Here is a 20,238-nt window from a genome sequence, read left to right as displayed (position 1 = left end):
AAGCCTCATTAATGTAATCACTGTGGAAAAACTGACAATTCACTTTTATCTGCGACTATATAATGGAACACATTCAAGAGAGTGACTCAGTGTCATCAAGGTGCTAAGCCCTTGCATGTCACAGGCATCACCTGATACATATTGTAGAGAAACTGCATGAATGCCATGAATGAGGTAAAGTCTTTGCATGACAATGTACTCTCCAAATACTTCAAGTGACACACTTTTTAGAGAAACCTTATGAATGTAACAAACATGGAGAAGCCTGTGCCTATCACTATAGTCTCCAAAGACATAAAAGACCACAAATTGGACAGAAATCTTGTGAATGTACTCAAGTTGGAAAGTCCTTTACATGCCACAGTATTCGCTGAATACAAAAATCAACACATACTAGAGAAAAACCTTCTGAGAGTAATCAATGTGGTAAAGTGCCTGCATGACCTAACGGTATTTAAATGCATGAAAGAATTTGTAGTAAGAATAAAGTTTGGTGATTTGAATAGGCTTGTTCCTAAGAAGTGACAATGTTAGTATATTTGGCCTTGTGGGAGTAGATGTTACTGTTTTGAAGGAAGTGAACTCCTAGGGTGTTGTTTTTTGGAGCTCTGGCCAGTAAAATACAGTCTCCTACCACCTAGCTGGAAGACAGTTTCTTCCTGACTGCCCTCTCATGAAAATGCAGAACCCTCAGCTCCTTCTCCAGCATCATGGCTGCCTGCATGCTGACATTCTTCCTGCTATGTTGGTCATGAACTAAACATTTGAAAGTGTAAGACAGACCCAATTAACTATTTGCCTTTAAAACAGTTGCCTTGGTCACAGTGTCTCTTCATAGCAGTGGAAATTCTATCTGATACTGAAGTTGGTACCCCAGGCTTACGTATTCTTATTGGTGAACCTGACCATGCTTTTGTTGGAAGCAATGTGTATTTTTAGACTTTGGATTTGTGCATGCATTAAGTGGAACTTCATTGGCCATGCTAGTAGAACACGTATGTACTAAGAGTGGTTTGAACTTTGTATATAGTTTTTATAAATTTTCATGAAGAATGTTGCTGCCTTTTGCTCTCATCTGAAGGTAAAGAGGTTAATTTTGTTAATTGCATTGACAAAGGACGTTTCAGGAAAGCCAAGCCTAGCCTTTGGCCTGTATTGACTCCCATGGTGACTGTTTTGATCATGCTTAGTAATCTTAGAAAGGAAAAATATGAAATGTTAGCTTCAAAGGGAAAATCTCACCAGGAAGTTGAATGATGCTAAATCCTATGATCAGAGACACACATTGGTATTAAAGAAATGGTGGTATTATGGCAAGATTCCATCCACCTAAACATATGGATGTGAAGTTATATGGATGAGAACTGTATAATGTTAGGCATTATTATTAACTCATTATTGTATTTATGTGGACATAAAAGATACAAGTATGTGTCAAATTGACAATTGAAGGATTGTGATTACTATACTGGGTTTTCAATTTAAAATCTAAAAGGATATAGGATATACTTAGGTCCAGGCATGGTGGTACACACCTTAAATCCCAGAAGATGAACATCAAGCAGATTTCTGATTCAAGTTTTCCTGGTACAGAACAAGTTTTAGGTAATAAAAAGCTTAGGTATGGGCAAAGTGTTACACAGGTATTACTCAACATTCAGAAGACAGAGCCATGCAGATCTCTGACTTCAAGGTTCATCTACAGAGCAAGTTCAAGGATAGCCAAACTTAGGCAGTGAAGTTGTTGAAAAATAGAAAGTTGGTGATGAAGTAATAGAAGGGGCCATGTTTGGGCCCCAGGAGGCAGAGGAATTCAGGAACTTTGTCCATGTGTCTCTGCTTTTAGAAGAAAGAATAGAAGAGATGACTGAGACAATTGATGCTGGTTGTCTGTAGTTAGAAAATTAGTGGTGATGAAGAAGAAATCAGCATCACTGAGGTGACATTTTCTGCTAAGTGTTTTCTGAGAGGAGCAAGAAGTTGTTTTCCAGAGGTAGCCAAGGTTGTCCCTTGAAGTGCAGCTTGACTCTGTCCTCTGTAAGACTCACCCAGGTGGAGGAATACTTTGAGGAGTAGTCTCATGAACTCCTCTTTGGAAGTCTGGTAGAATTCTACCCTAAAATTTATGGCCCTGGGCTCCTTTTGGTGGCAGACTTGTAATGACTTCTCTTTTCATAGGTGTTTAGGCAGTTTAAGTTGTTTATCTTAATTTGATTTAAGTTTGCTAAGAGAAAGGTATTCAGGAAATTTTCCATTATTTTTAGAAATGCCAGTTCAATGGAGTTGAGGCCTTTTTAAACCTATGTCATCACCATTCTTTAGATTTCTTCATTGTCTATTATTTTGTCCCCATTTTCATTTTAGATTTCATTAATTTGTATATTCTCCATCATTTAATAAGGGTTTAACTATCTTATCTAATAAAAGGCTCAAAGGACCAATTCCATGTTTCATTAATTCTTTGCTTTCTTCTCTTTCTATTTTGTTGATTTCAGCCCCCAAGTTGATAATTTACTGATGTCTAATCCTTTTTTTTCATTGCTCACTTGTTTCTGTTCTAGAATTTAAAGGATGCTATTGAATTGCCACTATGAGAGCTCTCCCTATTTTTCATGTAGGCATTTTGTGCTATGGAACGTTCATCTTATAACCAATTTCATGTTTTTTGTATTCTGTAAAATTGTGCATGTTTCATATTCATTTGCATTGAATTCTATCAAGTTTCTAATGTCTTCCTCTATGTTTGTCTTAAGCTATTTTTCATTCATAGTGAGGTGTTCAGCTTCCATGAGTTTGTAAGCTTTGTGTTCTTTCAGGTTTTGTTGATATCCAGCTGTAATCCATGGTAGTCTGATAACATACATGGTGTTATTTAAATTTTCTTGTATGTATTGTGGTTTGCAGTGTTTCTGAATATGTGTTCTGTTTATAAGTAAGTTTCATGAGGTGCTGAGCAGAAGGCATAGTCCCCTATATTTCAGTAGAATGTTCTCTAAGTATCAGCTGGACTCATGTTCATGTTGTCAGTTAGCTGGAATATTTTTCTGGTTTTGTGTTGTTGTTGTTTGGTGTTTTTGTTTTGTTTTTGGTCTGGAGAATTTGTCCACTGGTGAGAACGGGGTATTGAAATCTTGGGATATAAATGAATGAGTGTTATTATGTGATTTTAGCTTTAAAGCACTTTATTTTACAAAGGTTGGTGACCATGTGTTTAAGGCATAGATGTTAAAACTTGAAATGTCATTTTTGTTGATTTTTTTCCTTTAAGAAATTTGTAGTGTTTTTCTCCAATTCTCTTGATTAATTTTGTTTAAAATTTATTTTACTATATTTTAAAATGGCTACACCAGCTTGCTCCTGTGGTCCATCCACTTGGAGTATCTTTTTACATCCATATAACTCGAATTAATGCTTATTCTTGATGTTGAGCTATATTTCTTCTATGCAATTGAAGTTAGATATTTATTAGCATCTATTCTGTTAGCCTTTGTCTTTTTATTGGTGAACTGTGGTCTTTGATACCGAGAGAGTCACTGAACAGTGATTATTAATTCCTTGTATTTTGTTGTTATTTTTGCTGCTGCTGCTGGTGGTGCTGGTGTTGGGGTATTTGTGTGCTTTCCTTTCTTTTGCAGATAATACAAGGTTATTTACTACCTGTGTTTTCATGTGTATTGTTAACTTCCTTTGGTTGGATTCTTTGTATATAACTTTGTGTAAGTTTGTATGTGTAGATAGATAGTATGTAAATTTGACTTTAGCATGGACTATCTGATTTTCGCCATTAATAGCAGTTAAGCTGTTTTTGGGTTGGTTTTTTTTTTCAGTTTTCAGAGACAGGGTTTCTCTGTGTAGCCCTGGCTGTCCTGGAACTCACACTGTAGACCAGGCTGGCCTCAAACTCAGAAATCCACTCTGCCTGCCAAGTGCTGGGATAAAAGGTGTGCGCCACCACTGCCTGGCCAGCTTTTTTCTACATATAATAATCTGGGCATCTGTAGTTTCTGCAACATATATGTCCAAGACCTTATGTTTACAGACTCCAGTGAGAGGTCATCTGCAGTTTTAATAGATCTTCATTTATATGTTTCTTGGCTTTTGATCTTTGCAGCTTTTAGTATTCTTTTTTTGTACTGGATGTTCTGATTATTATACAAGAGACTTCATTTTAGGGTCCATTCTGTTTGGTGTTTTGATGATTCTTTTACTTTGATAGATACCTCCCTCCTTATGTTAGGAAATTTTTCTTCTAAGATTTTGTCATCAATATTTTCTGAGAATTTCATCTAATATTCTTCCTCTAGTTTTAGTATCCTTATGTTTTATCCTTTCATAATGTCCTAGATTTTCTAGATATTTTATGTAAGGAAGGTTTAGATTTAATATTTTCTTTGTATGATATTTCCATCCCTTCTATTGTACATTCAATGCTTGAGATTTGTCTTCCATGTCTGTATTCTGTTTGTGAATTTTGCTTCCATAGTTTCTATTTGCATTACTAATGTTTCCATCATTCCCTCAGTTTGTACTTTTGTTATTGTTTCCATTTCCACTTTTATGTATTAAACAGTTTTGTTTCCTTCTACTCTTGGTTTGTTTTTCTTGGCTTTATTTATAAGCTTTGTTGGTTTCCTCCACTTTTTTATTTGTGTTTTCCTGGCTGTCTTTGAGGTATTTATTGATTTCCTCCAATTGTTTGTGCTTTCCTCAATTTCTTTAAGTGATTTCATCATTTCCACTTCAAGGACCTCTATTATCTTCACACAGTTGGTTTCAAAGCCTTTTTCTTGTACTTCAGCTATGTTGGAATATTCAAGACCTTCTTTGGCAATATAAGTGGGCTCACACTCATTAACCAGAGGGTGATCAATGTTACTCCTTATTTCATAATCAAGTACCAACATCATGGAATGGAATATGGCTATAAATTCTGGAAGTGAAAAGGTCTATTTTAGGTCAGTGTACTTGATGTACAATAGTTTGTGTCCACACAATGAAATTTATGGTGGGACCCTCCATAGGCTCCATGATAGATTCTGTGAAGTATTCAGCTTACATTTAACCCGATGTTTTATTAACGCCATGGTTGGTTTTTTTCACCTTAAATTGGACAGGGAGGCAAATGAAGCACTTTTTAAATAAGTTACTTTGTTGAGATGATGGTTTTAATAACATTGCTTCCAATCACTAACTACACTAACTACAGTTCCTGTAGTTAAGAGTACATACTATTTCAGAAGACCCTCATTAGACAGCTTATGATAGCTTGAAACAGTAACTCCAGGGAATCTGACACCTCCGTCTTCCATGGGTATCTGGGCTCCTTGGCTCACACCTTTAATTCCAGCACTTGGGAAGCACAGGTAGGCAGATCTCTGTAAGTTTGAAGCCAACCTGATCTACAAGTCAAATGTTGAGGACAGCCAGGGCCATGCAGAGAAATCCTGTCTTGAAACAAAACAAAACAAAGTAATAAAAATAAAACCAGAGCCAAACCAAGCCAAAAAGAAAATGAAAAATAAAACTGGGTGCTGTGTGTGCCGCTATGCCTGACTGTTGGCATCTGTAGTTCCCAACAGTTGAATCAGTGTTCCCCTCCATGTAATACTAAGTTTTTCATTTTGTACGTATTTTAAATTATACATGAACATCAGGTGCCAGAAGTGACAGACCCTCTGGAGTTGGAATTACAAGTGGATTTGAGCCTCCTGATTGTGGGTGCTGGGTAACAAATTCTGGTCCTTCAGAAAATCATCTCTCCAACCTCTAATTTTTGCTTTTCTTTAGATTGCTTCAGAGTCCCCTCCCCCCCCGTACCCCTAGTGGTTTTCCTAATTTTCCCCTTCTTCTTTCCCATGTCTTCTTCTCTGTACCGACCCAAGCCTCTGTACCAACATTCAAGTCCTTCAGTTTTCTTTTTCACATGTATGAGGAGGTATATTTGTGTGTAGTGTGTGAGGGTGCACAGGCACAGGCAGAAGCAGCAGGTGTTCTCTATCTGTTTTCCTCCTTTGAGACAGGCTCTCTCCCTGAACTTGGAGTATGCCTCGCTTTTGTCTAGGCGGGATGCCAGCAGTCCTGCAGGGGTCACAGGTGTTTGTGGGATAGTGCCTGCCTTGTGCTGAGTGCTGCAGTCTCTGATCTTTGCAACAATAATACAAAGAAAAAAAGAGGTCATTGCTTTCAGAAGGATTGAGGAACAACAGTGGCAGAAAAAAACCAAAACCCTCTTGCTGTCAGTGTTCTGGGAAAGAGGGATACTGCAGGGTGCATTAGGGCCTTGCTGGCAGCAGGGGGCAGCTCTGACACCTGAACACTGGCAGCTTAGCAGATGCCTTTTTATTGTTTCACAAAAGGAGCTTTAGCAAGTCGGTCTAAATACTAAAACCTCTTATCTAAGGAATCATTATCTAAGGAGTTCTTGGCCTGATGAGACTTCCTAGTTTGCCTGGTATGTCTCTGGACTCAACTAGGCAAAGGCTCTGAGACTCCTTAGGAACAATCCATAAAACCTCAGATAACAATCACTGACTACTTCAAAGCCTGGGTGCTATCATGCCATAATTCATTTATGCTCTGCTAAAATTCTGCTACATTTGGTCCTCTTGTTTTACAGCAAGCTCTTTTAAATGCTGAAGCATCACTATAGACATCCCTCTTTCTTTCCTTCTTTCTTTCTTTCTTTTTTTTCTGTTTTGGTTTTTCAAGACAGGGTTTCTCTGTGTAGCCCTGGCAGTCCTGGAACTCACTTGTTAGACCAGGCTGGCCTAGAAATCCACCTGCCTCTGCCTCCCAAGTGCTTCGATTAAAGTCATGCACCACCACTGCCAGGCCAGACATCCCTCTTTCAAAGATACTTATTTTAATGTCAGGAATATCCTTCTTACAAGCCTCCTGGGAGGAGTTAACATAGTCCTCAATTGCTGAAGAATGAGACTGGAGACAGTACCATCTTTGCAGGACTGGATTATACCCTTCAGGGACGGATTTGTGGACATGTTCCAGCTCTCTTGCTCTTGAACTTTGGATTTTTCTTTTTTTTTCCTCCTGTGTACCTAGTACCTGGCCTACATCACATACAGTGACTGACTGACTGACTCCCTCCCCGACACCTATATCTTTTTCTTTTTTTTAAACCATCAAGTAATTCAGTATTTACTGGAGTGACACACAAATCAATTAACAATTAAAACACAATACAATAACAACATTCATATTTATGAGATTAAAGCACAATACAGTAGCAATATTCACATTATGACAAAGATACACACAAATGAGTATTTATGGGTCCATACAGAGCTGTCCTGTTGAGCGTGACAATCCTGAGTTGTGTTTCTTGATAGTTCTCTTTATGTTTATTCTGCCTCTGGTTTTTGAAATACTGCATGTCTCCAATCACAGCACTGGGGTATTAGAGGATGAGGGCCTTGAGTTGTAGATCACCCTGGGCTACATAAAAGACGCCTGTGTCCAGACAAAGTAAAAAGGAAAACAGAAAGACCTAAACCTAGTGTGATGCCTCATGTCTGTAATCCCAGCATGTGGGAGGGTTAGGCAGACAGATGACCATAAATTCAAGGACTGTCTAGGTAAAGAGTGAGACCCAGCCTCAGCTACACCCTAATACCCAAAACCAAATACAGTGTCATAATCAGACTGTGGTGCCACACTCCTTTAATCCCAGCACTGGAGAGGCAGAGGCAGGTGTATCTCTGCCTGGTCTAGAGAAGGATTTCCAGGGCTACATAGAGAAACCCTGTCTTTTTTTTTTTTTTGGTTTTTCATGACAGGGTTTCTCTGTGTAGCCCTGGCTGTCCTGGCACTCACTCTGTAGACCAGGTTGGCCTTGAACTCAGAAATCTTCCTGCCTCTGCCTCCCAAGTGCTGGGATTAAAGGCGTGAGCCACCACCACCCTGCGGAGAAACCCTGTCTTGAAAAACATACTCACTGTCACATTCCTGTCCTAGCAGCTAAGTAGGAACTGAACTGAGATAATCACTTGAGCCTGTGAGGAGACAAGCTGCACAGCTCATTCTCTTCACACATGAAGAACAGGACCTCTACAGTGGGCAGTGAGGGTAGGTCAGTGGGTAGCTCATTCAGCCTGACTATGTGAGGATCGAAATTGGAATCCTCAGAACCCAGTTTGCTTCCAGCATCACGAATAGGTACTGTCAGTGCTCCTACCATGAGTGGTGTACTAGGGAGAAAAGAATCTCTGGAGGCTTGCAGACTGGCTTGTAGCCATCCGGTGGCTAAAGGACAAATAGGGTGCACCTGAATGGAGGGATGGAAATGAAAAGGCCAGGGGGCGAGAGAAGAATGAAGCCAAGACAAGAAAGTTCTGATCAAGGCTCAAAGATTAATAATAAGCACTGTGTATATAAAGGGAAAAACTGCAACATCCATCCTCTGATTCAGCTTGAGTATGTTGTAGAGCAAGGTCAGCACGGCAGCCAAAACAGCTAAGTCTCTATGGAAACCTGTAACTACAGGCAAGGCAGATGTCTCTGTCCAGGTTATTAAGACCTGTCTTGACAAATGTTCAAGGTCTGCTTGGCCTGTTCAAGACTGATAAATTTACACTGGCTAGCTGACTGCGGTCGGTAGCAAGACAAGAACCAGTTTCAAACAAGGTAGATTGTGAGGGAGGGCTACACCCAAGTGGGACATGTGCTTGTATACTCTTAGTTTCTCTTGGGAAGAGATGTCAGGCCCAAAGCAATTTATATATAAAAAAAAGTCCAATTAGAGCATGCAGTTTCAGAGTCGTGACCATCATGGAGGGGAGTAGGATGGCAGGCATGCATGACCATGGGGACAGTAGCTGGGAGTTTACATTTACAAAGAGAGAGCTTACTGGGAATGGCTACCCACCACAAGTGACACAGTATCTCCGACAAGGCCATACTTCCTAATCTTTCCCACACAGTTCTACACACTAGGAACAAAGAATTGAAATGTGAGCCTATGGGGGCCATTCTGATTCAAACTACCACACACAAAAAGCCAAAACCAAAATTTAAATACACCCACTTTAGTAAAGTAAGTAAATATATTTGCAATTAATTGATCTGTGCACATGCACATAGAAAGATAATTGGGGTCTCAAAATACGTGGTGGTTTGCCAGAGTGGTGCATGCCTTTAATTGCAGTACTCAGAGGCAGAGGCCTGTAGATTTCTGTGAGTTCAAGGTGAACTTGGTCTACATAGTGAGTTCCAAGACAGTCATGGCTCCTTATTGAGACCTGTCTGAAAAACAAACAAAAAATACAATGTGGTCATTATTATCTGAAGAGGTCAAGGAAGGCTTACAGAGAAGTAGCATCTTAAATAGTATTGTTTTATTGACTTGCTTAATTATCATTGCAGAATGAATGTACATTTATTTTTAAATTTTTTTACATTTATCTATTGTATGTGTATGTTGTTTCACAGAGGGAAACTTGTGGGAATTGGTTCTTACCTTCCACCATGTGTGTTGTGTTTTATAAAAAAGAAAGAGAAGCCAGGGATATGGTTGGTAGAGGTGCAGTGTGTTGCTGAGGCATCCTTCCCTCTGAGATATCAGCCACACAATGGGTATAGTATGGAATAGAGTTTATTATTAGGTCATAGGGAGGGGAAGTTGGGGGGAGAGAGGAGAGAGGAGAGAGGAGAGAGGGAGAGGGAGAGGGAGAGGGAGAGGGAGAGGGAGAGGGAGAGGGAGGCAGGGAGGGGAATGGGGAGAGAAGGGACAGAGGGAAGAGGGTAAGAGAGTAAGAGAGCGAGAGGAGGGGCAAGCAACCCCTTTTATAGGGAGTCTGGCATTCCTGGCTGTTGCCAGGTAACTGGGGTGGAGCCTAGAAGAAATGCTAGCAAAGTGTTTTCTGGGAATCAAACTCAGGTTTTCAGTATTGGTAGAAAGTGCCACCCATAGGCCCCGATTTATTAAGGAAAAGGGAGAAACATTCCCAAGAGTGAGAAGGGTTCCAAGGGAGGAATGCAGCCCTTTAATTATCTCTTAAGAGGATCTATGTGTGTATATGAATGCACATGTATGTGTGTAAGTATTCATGGAAGTCAGAAAGGAATATCGGGTCCTTTATAGTTTAGGAAAAGGCATTTGTGACCTGCCTGTTCTAGGTGCTAGGATCCAGCCCTCTGATAGAAAGCAAATACTCTACCTGCTGAACCAGCTCTTCTGATCTTTATTTTGGGAGATGGTTCTCTTTTTACCCAGTTGATACGGAACTTAGCGTGTAGCCTAGTCTGGCCTCATACTTGTGGTTAACCCCTGTTTTCAGCCTCCTTAGTGTCAGGATTATAGCATGACCCAACATGTCTAGCAAGTTAAATCTTAGAATATGTTAGAGAAATGTTCAGACTCGTGTGCTGTTGGAGCATCTACTCAAAGACCAAGGTATAGCATGCATAGTGAAGGAGCAGAGATGTCTCAGAAGGTGGAAAGTAAGTGGGGTATGATGGTACAGCCTTTAATCCAACAGTTGGGAGCCAGAGGTAGAGGGATCTCTGTGAGTTCAAGGCCAGCCTGCTCTACAAAGAGAGGTTTAGTCCTGCCAGAGTGAGACCCTATCCCAAAAGCAAAGAAAACAGAAGGGAGAATGAAGAATGGAGAAGTCTTAAATATTGAAGGGCCATGACCAGAGAGACCAGAGTTTGTATGGGAGCCATCTTCAGGTGTAAAATATATGGGAAGAAGCAAAGGTATGGTGGATATTTTCTCCACACACTATCAACACGTGCACACAAACCAGAGGAAGGTATTGCCATCTCTTTTCATAGGAGTTTGAGTGGGTCTTGATATGGATGTGCTCATGTTAATAACACACATTCATTCAGAACTAATTTCAGTCAGAGCTTTCCTCACTCCCAATAAGTCAGACACTGATCTTTGTACCAGAGAGAAAAGAGACCCAAGTTTTTTTTCCATCTCTTGTTAAACAGATGTCAGGCAATGAAACATCTATAAGAAAAGGAAATAATGCTTCTCCTACTGGTAAAATGCTAAAATGGGATGAGAGATTAAAATAGTGATCATCAAGTACATATCCAGTAATTGAGTCAGTAATTAACAATGTGGCCAGTTCGCTTTGTCTATTTTCACTTTTCTCTAAACACAGCTTTGTTTTTTGATCATTTTAGACTAGTTTTCATGTAGGTGTGGCTGGCTTCAAAATCTTAAAACAGGCTTCAAATTCCTGACCCCTTGCCTTCATCTCCCAAGTGCTAGGATTACAGCAGTGAACCACCATGCCCTTTACCCACAGAATTTATTAAATATTGCACGAAGTCCTTGAATTGCCATTTTTCCCAACGTTGTTTTTCATTTTGTTTCTCATGCAAGGCCTCGGGCTTGATCCAGATCCAAACCGGCAAGCGCCTGCGTGCGGCTCTTCCCACAGCGTAGGGGCTGAAGGCGGGCGCTGCTGCAGGGAGGAAGCGCGGTTGGGGGTGGGGCGCGGGCAGCATGTGGCCGTCAGTGACAACTCGTGACCCATCACAGGCAGAGGTGGGACGAGGCAGAAGTGAACTGTGAGCCGATTGGCTGCTTGGCGACTGTATGCTAATCGTGGTGGCAGTGCAGGGAAACTGTATCGATTCCAAATGCCCAGTAGACTGGGTATGGAGAGGCCAGAGAGCGTGTCCCCGCGTGGGCAGACGTGTTGTGCGATGGGGGCCCCGACAGGGATATCGTGGGGCGTCTTGGCGGAGGTCGCCATGTGTAAGATGTGAGGGCACTTGGTACAGTTGGACGATGGAGAGCATCTGCAGGTAAGACTATACTTTCAGGGATCATTTCTATAGTTTGCTACTAGAGAAGTTTCTCTGACTGTGTAGAGCACCCGAAACCATGAGGACGAGACATAGCATGCCCTCCTGAGCGTGAAGCCGGCTCTAGTGCTGCTTCAGTGCAGCAGCCTCCAGCCATTGATGATCGTTCTCTCCTTTGGAGGGTAAGAGGGAGGGAATGCAGTCTGAGTGGATCTCGGTTTAATTTTAATGGTGAAAAAGATAGTTGGTGTATGTTCTTTAGTCTTTTTTGGAAAGGTGTCTCTATGTGGTAAAGGCTGATCATCTGTCTGTGATTGTGACTTGTCAAATGGGCAGTTCTTTTCTTGTAAATTTGGACACATCCAAACTGGCTGTACCAAAGTGAAGTGCTGCTGTAGGCCTTATAAACTGACCTTAGCGTATCCATTATTGCATAGTTTATCGACTATAAGTGAAGTTAATCATTGCTGCTTTGGTGAGTCAGTCAAGGCGTCTTGCCCACAAAACTACAGTACAGCCCAGTTGTTTTCTCTGAATTCTTCACTGGGCAGAGGTTGGTAGAGGAAATCTGTGAGCTTTCCTTGTAGTGTGGAAGGAGGGAAGGCATGAGGAGTGATGTTGCATTTAGCTACCAAAACAAGCAAACAACCCAAAACATTTGTTTAGTTTGAAAGAGGTGTTTTTGTGCCACTGGTGAATTAGAGATCAATAGATGGGACAGATCTATTGATACAGATCAGACCAGTGTGCCCTTCTGGGTTTGAGTGTGTTCCCATGTAGGAGACAAAACTGATTATGGAAGTGTCTGAGCTTCTTCCATGTATAACTTCAATTTTTAGCATAATGATTATATTGTGGTAGCTGTTAAATAGCACCTGTGACATCTGCACCGGGCTCTCCTATAACATAAAGCTGAGAAGACAAACGAAGGTGGCCATGCCAGGGAAGTAGGGATAAATGCCTAACAGGAGCCGCTTCATCCCAGTGCTGATGCTGGACATCCCGACAGCAGTAACAAAGATGTACATACAGCACATTCTTTACAAAGACTAAATCTAAAACACAAAGTAAACGCTGATGCTCAAGGTCAGCACAGTTTGGAGCTAGCCAGGAATTGCAGAGAAATATATTTTCACAGAAATCATTTTTTTATACTATATCACTTTGACAACTATGTGTTATTTGTGGAGATAAGTTTGTTCTTTCTTTCTTTCTTTCTTTCTTTCTTTTTTTTTTTTTCTTTCTTTTTCCTGATACAGATTTTGTTTATCCTCGGCTGCCCTGGAACCCTATCTGTAGTCCAGATTGTCCTGGATCCCACAGACATCCACTTGCCTTTGCCTCCTAGGTGATAGGATTAAAGGCATGTGCCACTACTGCCTGGCTGTGGTGATAAATTTTTAAAAGTCAGCTGTAAAAACAACAGAAATCCTAGATATAGAAAAATGTAATTTAAAATCATTCCAATAATGCTGGACGAGGAAGGAGGGAAATTGGCAAGCTGGACAGAAAGCAATTAAAAGGCTTTGTATAGCAAGGGCAATAATCTGCAGAGTGAAGAAAGAGTCTGGAAGAAAAGGGCTTTGTTACTTATATTATCTTTGAGAAGATTAATCTTTAAAGAACCCCAAAAGTACCCAAATGTCCCAGTCATTGAATAACCAAATGAATTGAGAAAAAAAAAAAAACAGATCTCAAAAGATGAAATATGGGTACTGGGGTGCTGGCTCAGCAGGAAATAGTGCTTATTGCTTACTACTCTTTTGGAGAACTCTGGATCAGTTTCCAGCACCAACATGGCAGGGAGGTCTGAATGAAGCTGTCTTCTGACCTACACTGGTACCAGGCACACACATGACACACATTCATACATGCAGGAAAAATACACATACAAGTTTTAAAAAATGAAATTCATATGACCAATAAATATATGAAAAACTGCTGGAGAGATGTCTCAGTGGTTAAAAGTATTTTCCAACATGTCTGAAGACCTGAGCTTATAGCACATGGTTCCCACAGGGTGGAAGGAGAATTCACTTCTACAAGTTGTCTTCCGATTTCCACGTGTGTACCATACATAACACATGAGCAATGTGTTATGCTTAGTCATCAGGAGAAATTAAAATTACATCAAGATTCCAATTCCGGGAGTGAGTGGGTGAGTGATTAGGTGGGTGGGGGGACACCCTCATAGAAGCAGGGGCAGGAGGGATGGGATAATGAGTATTGGGGGGGACTGGGAAAGGGAATAACATTTGAAATGTAAATAAAAAAAATTTTTAAAAATGAGAGAACTGACTGCTCTTCCATAGGTCCTGATTTCAATTCCCAACAACCACATGGTGGCTCACAACCATCTGTGATGGGATCCAATGCCCTCTTCCGGTGTGTCAGAAGACAGTACAAGTGTACTTATACATAAACTAAATAAATCTTTGTTTAAAAGAATTTTTTAATTTTTTAAATTCCTGATTATTATTTATTTCTGTTCATAGGAATGTTGCCTGTAGCTGAAGCTTGCCTCTGTATGTAATTGAAAATTGCTTTGAGCACCCAATCCTTTCTCTGCTGCTCAGTGCTGCAAAGAATGTTGTTTGGAGCCTTTGGCAGGTGTTTATTGAGAATCATAAATTTTGAATATTGGAGCAAGGTTCTACCATCAACTCTATCCAAATATCTTCCCTTGAAAAGAAATATTTTGGCCTGCTATTAAATTTTAGTAGAAATTGAACATGTCGTTCCAGGGAAATGTTAGTGATCCCCAAAAAGACACACACAGGAGCTGATATGATGCAACTCCCAGCAAGATCTTTATTCTATTTGAGCTAGCTTGCCCCCATCCCCAATGCACCAGCATCAGCCAAGAATGTTTTGGTGATGGTGGAGCCCCAAATGTTTATTGGGGAAAGGCTTTATTGTAAGCAGCAAGTGGGGAGCTGTAGGAGGAGCTAAGGTGGGAGGAGTAAGGAGAGAAAGAGAAGAAAGAGGAGCTGGGGGAGGGATGAGAAAGAGGAGAACATGGGTGTTGATGTGTGTGTCTCTAGCAGTCAAAGGTAGTTGGTATATCTAGATTGGGTATTGTGTATCTAGATTGGTGATTGTATGGACATCTTGTTTTGATGATTATCAAACTTATAAAGCTGTTGGATAACCTAAGCATTAGAGTCTCAATTGTACCGAGCTCATGTGGATGGTGGGATGGTCTGCGTTAAGCCAAGCATTGTGAAGACAGCATGGGAGGTTGGCAGAGCCATCTCCCACACTGCGGACTTGTGGGTGGCACGTTTGGTGTATCTCACTATCTGAGCAGATGGCTCGAGCTGAGCATCATAGATACAGTAGGTCCTGGCTGCAGGCCTAGGCTGGTCATGAATATGGTGGCTGATTAAGAAAAACAAGATGGAATGTTGCCATTTTAGATGTCTCTTGCAATAGGGAGGATGTGTGCAAGCATCTAATTGGAAAGCTGCTGTGGCCTTTAACCTAATGGGCTGGTGCTGGGAGTCACATCATAAACTTAACTTAACCTCTGCATTAGTGGTTGTTAGGCATGGACTTGTAACCTGAGGTGCAGGTTTGTTGGGGGAATAACCTGGAGAACCTGTTATTGTTGAGGGTGTAATTTTAAAATTCTAGTCCTGTTTGGTATTAGCCTTGAGAGTGGAGATAGGCTTGGGTTTTGCTAGGGAGAGGCCAACTTGGAAAATAATGCTAAGTACCTGACTTGCCTAGAAGCCTAGTTTCTATTCCTGTACAATACCCCTGGTGTTATATATGCACCTAGGACTTCCTGGTACAGGCCCTATTATCAAGTGACTAAGGAAGAAATAACTAGGCCATGCTTTACTAAGGGTTCTGCCTGTTATGCTGGCCCCATCAAGTAGTGAACAACTGCAGCATGAAAACATGTTTCTGGGACAATCCTGAAAGACACCAGTAAAAGGAAATCACCACAGTTCAGAGCTTTATGCATTTGTTTGGAAATGTGAGATTATTCATTGAATCATCAGCTATAAACAGTGGGATGGCTTAACTGTCAGAGGCTTGGAAACAGAACAATTAGAATATTGTTGAGAAAAAATTTAAAAAAAAAAAAACAGACAGGCAGTGGTCCCACACCTTTAATCCCAGCACTTGGGAGGCAGAGGCAGGTGGATTTCTGAGTTTGAGGTCAGCCTGGTCTACAGAGTGAGTTTCAGGACAGCCAGGGCTACTCAAAGAAACCCTGTCTCAAAAAATGAAAAAAAAAAAGAATACTGTTGAGAAAGATATAAAAGGAGGAAGTATGTGGATAGACCTCTCAAAATGGTCAAAGGATGTAAAGATACTTATGTCCCATATAAATACTGATTAAAATGTAAATTCAGCTGAGCAAACATTCAGTAACCAAGTAGTTAGGGTGATCTATTCTGTGGGAAGTCAGCCGTGTCCTCAGCTGTATCTGTCATTTTCCAATGTGACCATGAACATAGTGGCCATGGTGGACGCAGTGGGGTTTATTCATGGATACAACAGTAGTGTCGTCCTCTCACCAAGCCTGACATGGCCACATCTGCTGGTGAGTTCCAGATTTACCAGCAGTAGAGACCAAAACGGAGCCCTAGATATGGAACTATATCCTGGGCTGACCAGTCAGTGACTTGTTGGCAGGTTGACTACATCAGATCTTTTCTCTTGGGCAAAGGACAAAGCTTTCTCCTTCCTGGAATAGATACATATTCTGCTTATGATTTTGACTTTCATGCACATATTGCTTCTGCCAAATCCATGATCCATGGACACACTGAGTGCCTCATTCACCACAATGGCATTCCACACAGTATTGCTTCTGACCAAGGAACTCATTTCACAGCAGTGAAGTGAGACTGTGGGCCAATAGTCATGGATTATAATGTTATTAATTACCATTAATACCATAGTCCTTGTTACCCTGAAGGTGCTGAACTAATAGAAAAATACAATGACCTTTAGAAGACACTTTTACACAGCCAATTATGGGGCAGCCATCTGGAGAGCTGGGCAGGGTCCTAGGCTGTATGTATTTTGAATCAGATTTCAGTATTTGGTACAGTTTCTTTCACAGCCAAGATCCATGGTTTCAGGAATCAAGGTTTTGGAAAACCTGTGTGAAGGTTGAAGGCCACAAGTCTCAATGGAACTCAGCTCAAAATGGAGGACTCCCTTTATCAGCAGAGCTTCCATTTCTCTTCCTGTCTTTGTTTGGATAATGTCCTTGAACACAGGTGGCTGTCCTTATCTAATGAATATCTTTTTACAGAGATGATTAAACTCAGCACACAAGTCACATTCTGGATTCCCTGTGCACACGAAGCACAAGTATCTGATGCAGTATAAGAAAAGACAGTTGAAGTTCAAGGGTGTGGGATAGGATACTTGAATAATGCTATAAATCTGTGTATTTGATAGCAGAAGCTCCTGCAACACATTTAAATCAATAAGCATGCATGACTAGAGAAATGAACGATACAATTTATTAGTGAGGAGTTCTCTTTGATAGTGAGATGGTGTTTTATATTTGCTAAATATAGGTTTTCGATTTGACCTCAGTTTGTAATAAGGTTGTTCAGTTTTTCTCAGCTGTATACAGACCCTGCTATGCTGAAGTATTCCATCATTTTTTCTTTCATCTGGGATATTGAGATGCATCTATATATGACAAAAAGAATCAGGAGTGAGAATTTATTTTCTAAATAACATTTCACGAGATCAAGCATAATTTTTGAGGACTCTTGTCCCTTCACTTGCTAAAGAGACACACTGCATTTTGAAAGTGGTCATCCTTTACATATGCCTGCTTAAGATTACACGTTTAGCAAAATCAACTTCTTGTTGACCTTCTGTTAAGGTCTATCAAAATTTCATGTCTAAGTTATCACTTGACCTTCTGAAGAATCTCTGTATCTTCAAGCTTTTCTTTGTACTATTTCCCTCTTAGTGAACATTACTCCATATACTTGCTTGGACTGAGTGTGACTTCCCATAGAAATCTGAGGAAATCATCCCTGTATTTTGACTCTCCTCAATGTAGACTGAACACAGGATAGGATAAAACTTAGATCACAGCCAGTTTGTCATAAATGTTGATCTGAAGACAGATACTTTAATCCCATAGGTATTTCCCAGAACTTTTATGATCTAAGTGCCTTAAATACCTCATTTATTTCTTCAGAACTTCCAACAGTTTCGTATGCTTTCTTTTCTTCTCAATTAGGTAATTTCCATCATAATCTATACATATATGTAACTCCTTTATATATAAACCATTTCCACCTTTAGAGCATTCTAACATTTTATAAATGTTAACACCATAGCATACAATAGGCTTAACAAAAAAATCACAATCTGTTGTAAGAATATTTATTCAGGGTTGGGAAATAAACAATTTATATCCCCTCTTTCTAAGTTCTCAGTGGCACTGCATTTGAAAATTATCATAGTTCACCATAGGATAATAGTGAAATAATTGGTTTTACATACAGAAAATTGACAAAGTGTTTCTTATGAGACTGTAGACATCCTACAATCAGTCACATTAAAAATACTTTACTCAGTATATCTGGAGACAAATTTATATTACCTAAATAGTTATTCCCCTGCCAAGTTGTACAAATATTGGCCAGCCATGTCATGTTTTTTTGTTTTTTGTTTTTTTTTTGATAGAGGTTTAGTAACATTTAAAAAGTCCTGCTGTGATTATTTTAATTCAACAATGCTAAAGGTATGAAAATGGTTGTGGTTTAATTTAGAAGATAAGCCCTGTGCTGGATCTGCCTATCTTTGTATATTTATCTGTTTTTAAAGAGGTTTTTACTAGATATAAATATCTTTTAAATTATTAACATGTTTATACCTACATAAAATTTAAAATATGTATATATCATAATTAAAAACATAGATGTGTTAGTCTAGTATGAATGAGGACAATGTCCAGTATTAATAACATCTTCTGGTCTAGGAGTAGTAAACTCTTTAAAACATGTTACCTATTCCAAGGAAAGATTCAGACCCATATTATCATTTTATATTCATTGTACCTGTGTGGATATATTGAGTAAATATATTTTTGTCCTTTCATATCAATTTTTACATTTATATTCATTAGGAACAAAATTAACTAGGGTCAACTTAACAAGTTTAATTTCCTTTTGAAGTGAGAAACCCTTTATTAATCTTGCTCTTTTGAGATGTTCAGATCCACCTTTAATCTGGGCTATAGATTCTTTGACAACCCTGTCCCCTCCCCCCCCTCCTCTCTCTCCATGTGGTCGTGGCAGGCCTCTGCTTCTCTGCCCTCTTATCCTTCCACCTTCTTCTCCCACCTTTGCCCTATCTCCTGAATAAATCTCCTTCCCCTTGGAACCGTGTGGTCTGGAGTGGTCTGTTCTGAATTGCGCTCGGACTTCTAACAACTAACAAGTACATTATTAATTGTGAGTTATGCGACCTGAGTTTTTATGACTGTAGTTTCCAGCAGCTTAGGTCCAGAGAGTGCTTGACCATGAAGATAGGGGAATTCTGAGGCTTCTAGCAGCTCAGGTCCGAAGAGTGTTTGACCATGAAGATGGAGGCTTTGGTCTCTCGGCTGTCTCTTTGATGATCTGGTGCAGAGTGCTCAGTCTCTTGGCTACTGCTTTGATGATCCATGCTGCAGAGTGCTTCATCCCTTGAATGCAGTGGGGGCTGAATGGAGGATCACGCTAGCCATCATGGCTACCTGTGTGATAGGATCATGCTAGATAACCATTGCTACCAGTGTGATGAAGAGCTCTGGCCAAGGGCTCCTCTTTTATACTTGAATTGGGGTTGCTTCTGATATACACGACAGATAACCAGATGCGTCTGGTTATCTGGGGGCTATGACTTCATTGCAGGTGGACTTTTAGTTATCATCATACTTTAAAACATGTCCAAACTTGTTTTCTGGACTTGTCCAGACTTGTTTTCTTTCCTATTACAATATGGAGTCAGCTCTTTTAAGGACCTGCTCCTTACAAAACAAAACAATACAAAAACAGTGGGTGCTTCAGGAAAATTCAACTTTATAGTAAGCAATAGTTAGAAAGAGATTGAAACAGTATATAACCACTACAATAAAAACTCACATTTTTATAAGGATTTACTGCAGTTACTGTATTAACCAGTGTGTAGCACTGAAGAGGTGAAAATCAGATTGGACAATGGCTTTTCAGTGTCAACAATAATAGATTCTTATTCAATATTTGTTGAAATATGTCTTAAATATGTGTCAGGAACTCCCTAGACTACCCTGTCAATCATGCTTCTAAGGTCAGGAAAGTGTTTTTGAAGGCTGAGAGATGCAATTAGTATGCAGCACTTACCTGGCATGTGTAAGACCCTGGCTTCTACCTGCAGTGCCAGAGAGTAAAACAAACATCTATATTCTTGACCCACCCTGTCCTTTTTGCATCCCTAAAA

General features: G+C 40.1%; 1 protein-coding gene and 1 non-coding gene across 2 annotated transcripts in view; both read left to right on the top strand.

Annotated features, from left to right (window-relative positions):
• Window positions 1-20,238, top strand: part of LOC143437253 (uncharacterized) — a 215,948-nt gene that overhangs the window by 109,452 nt on the left and 86,258 nt on the right. The window lies entirely within an intron of this gene.
• LOC143437410 (small nucleolar RNA U3) lies at window positions 11,784-11,993 on the top strand. The gene has a single exon (XR_013106901.1). It is a non-coding gene; the product is annotated as a small nucleolar RNA U3 (small nucleolar RNA).

The sequence above is a fragment of the Arvicanthis niloticus genome, chromosome Y (assembly GCF_011762505.2).
Source record: "Arvicanthis niloticus isolate mArvNil1 chromosome Y, mArvNil1.pat.X, whole genome shotgun sequence".
Lineage (NCBI taxonomy): Eukaryota > Metazoa > Chordata > Mammalia > Rodentia > Muridae > Arvicanthis > Arvicanthis niloticus.
The sequence above is the reverse complement of the archived record's forward strand: the minus strand, read 5'-3'. Positions and strand labels throughout refer to the sequence as shown.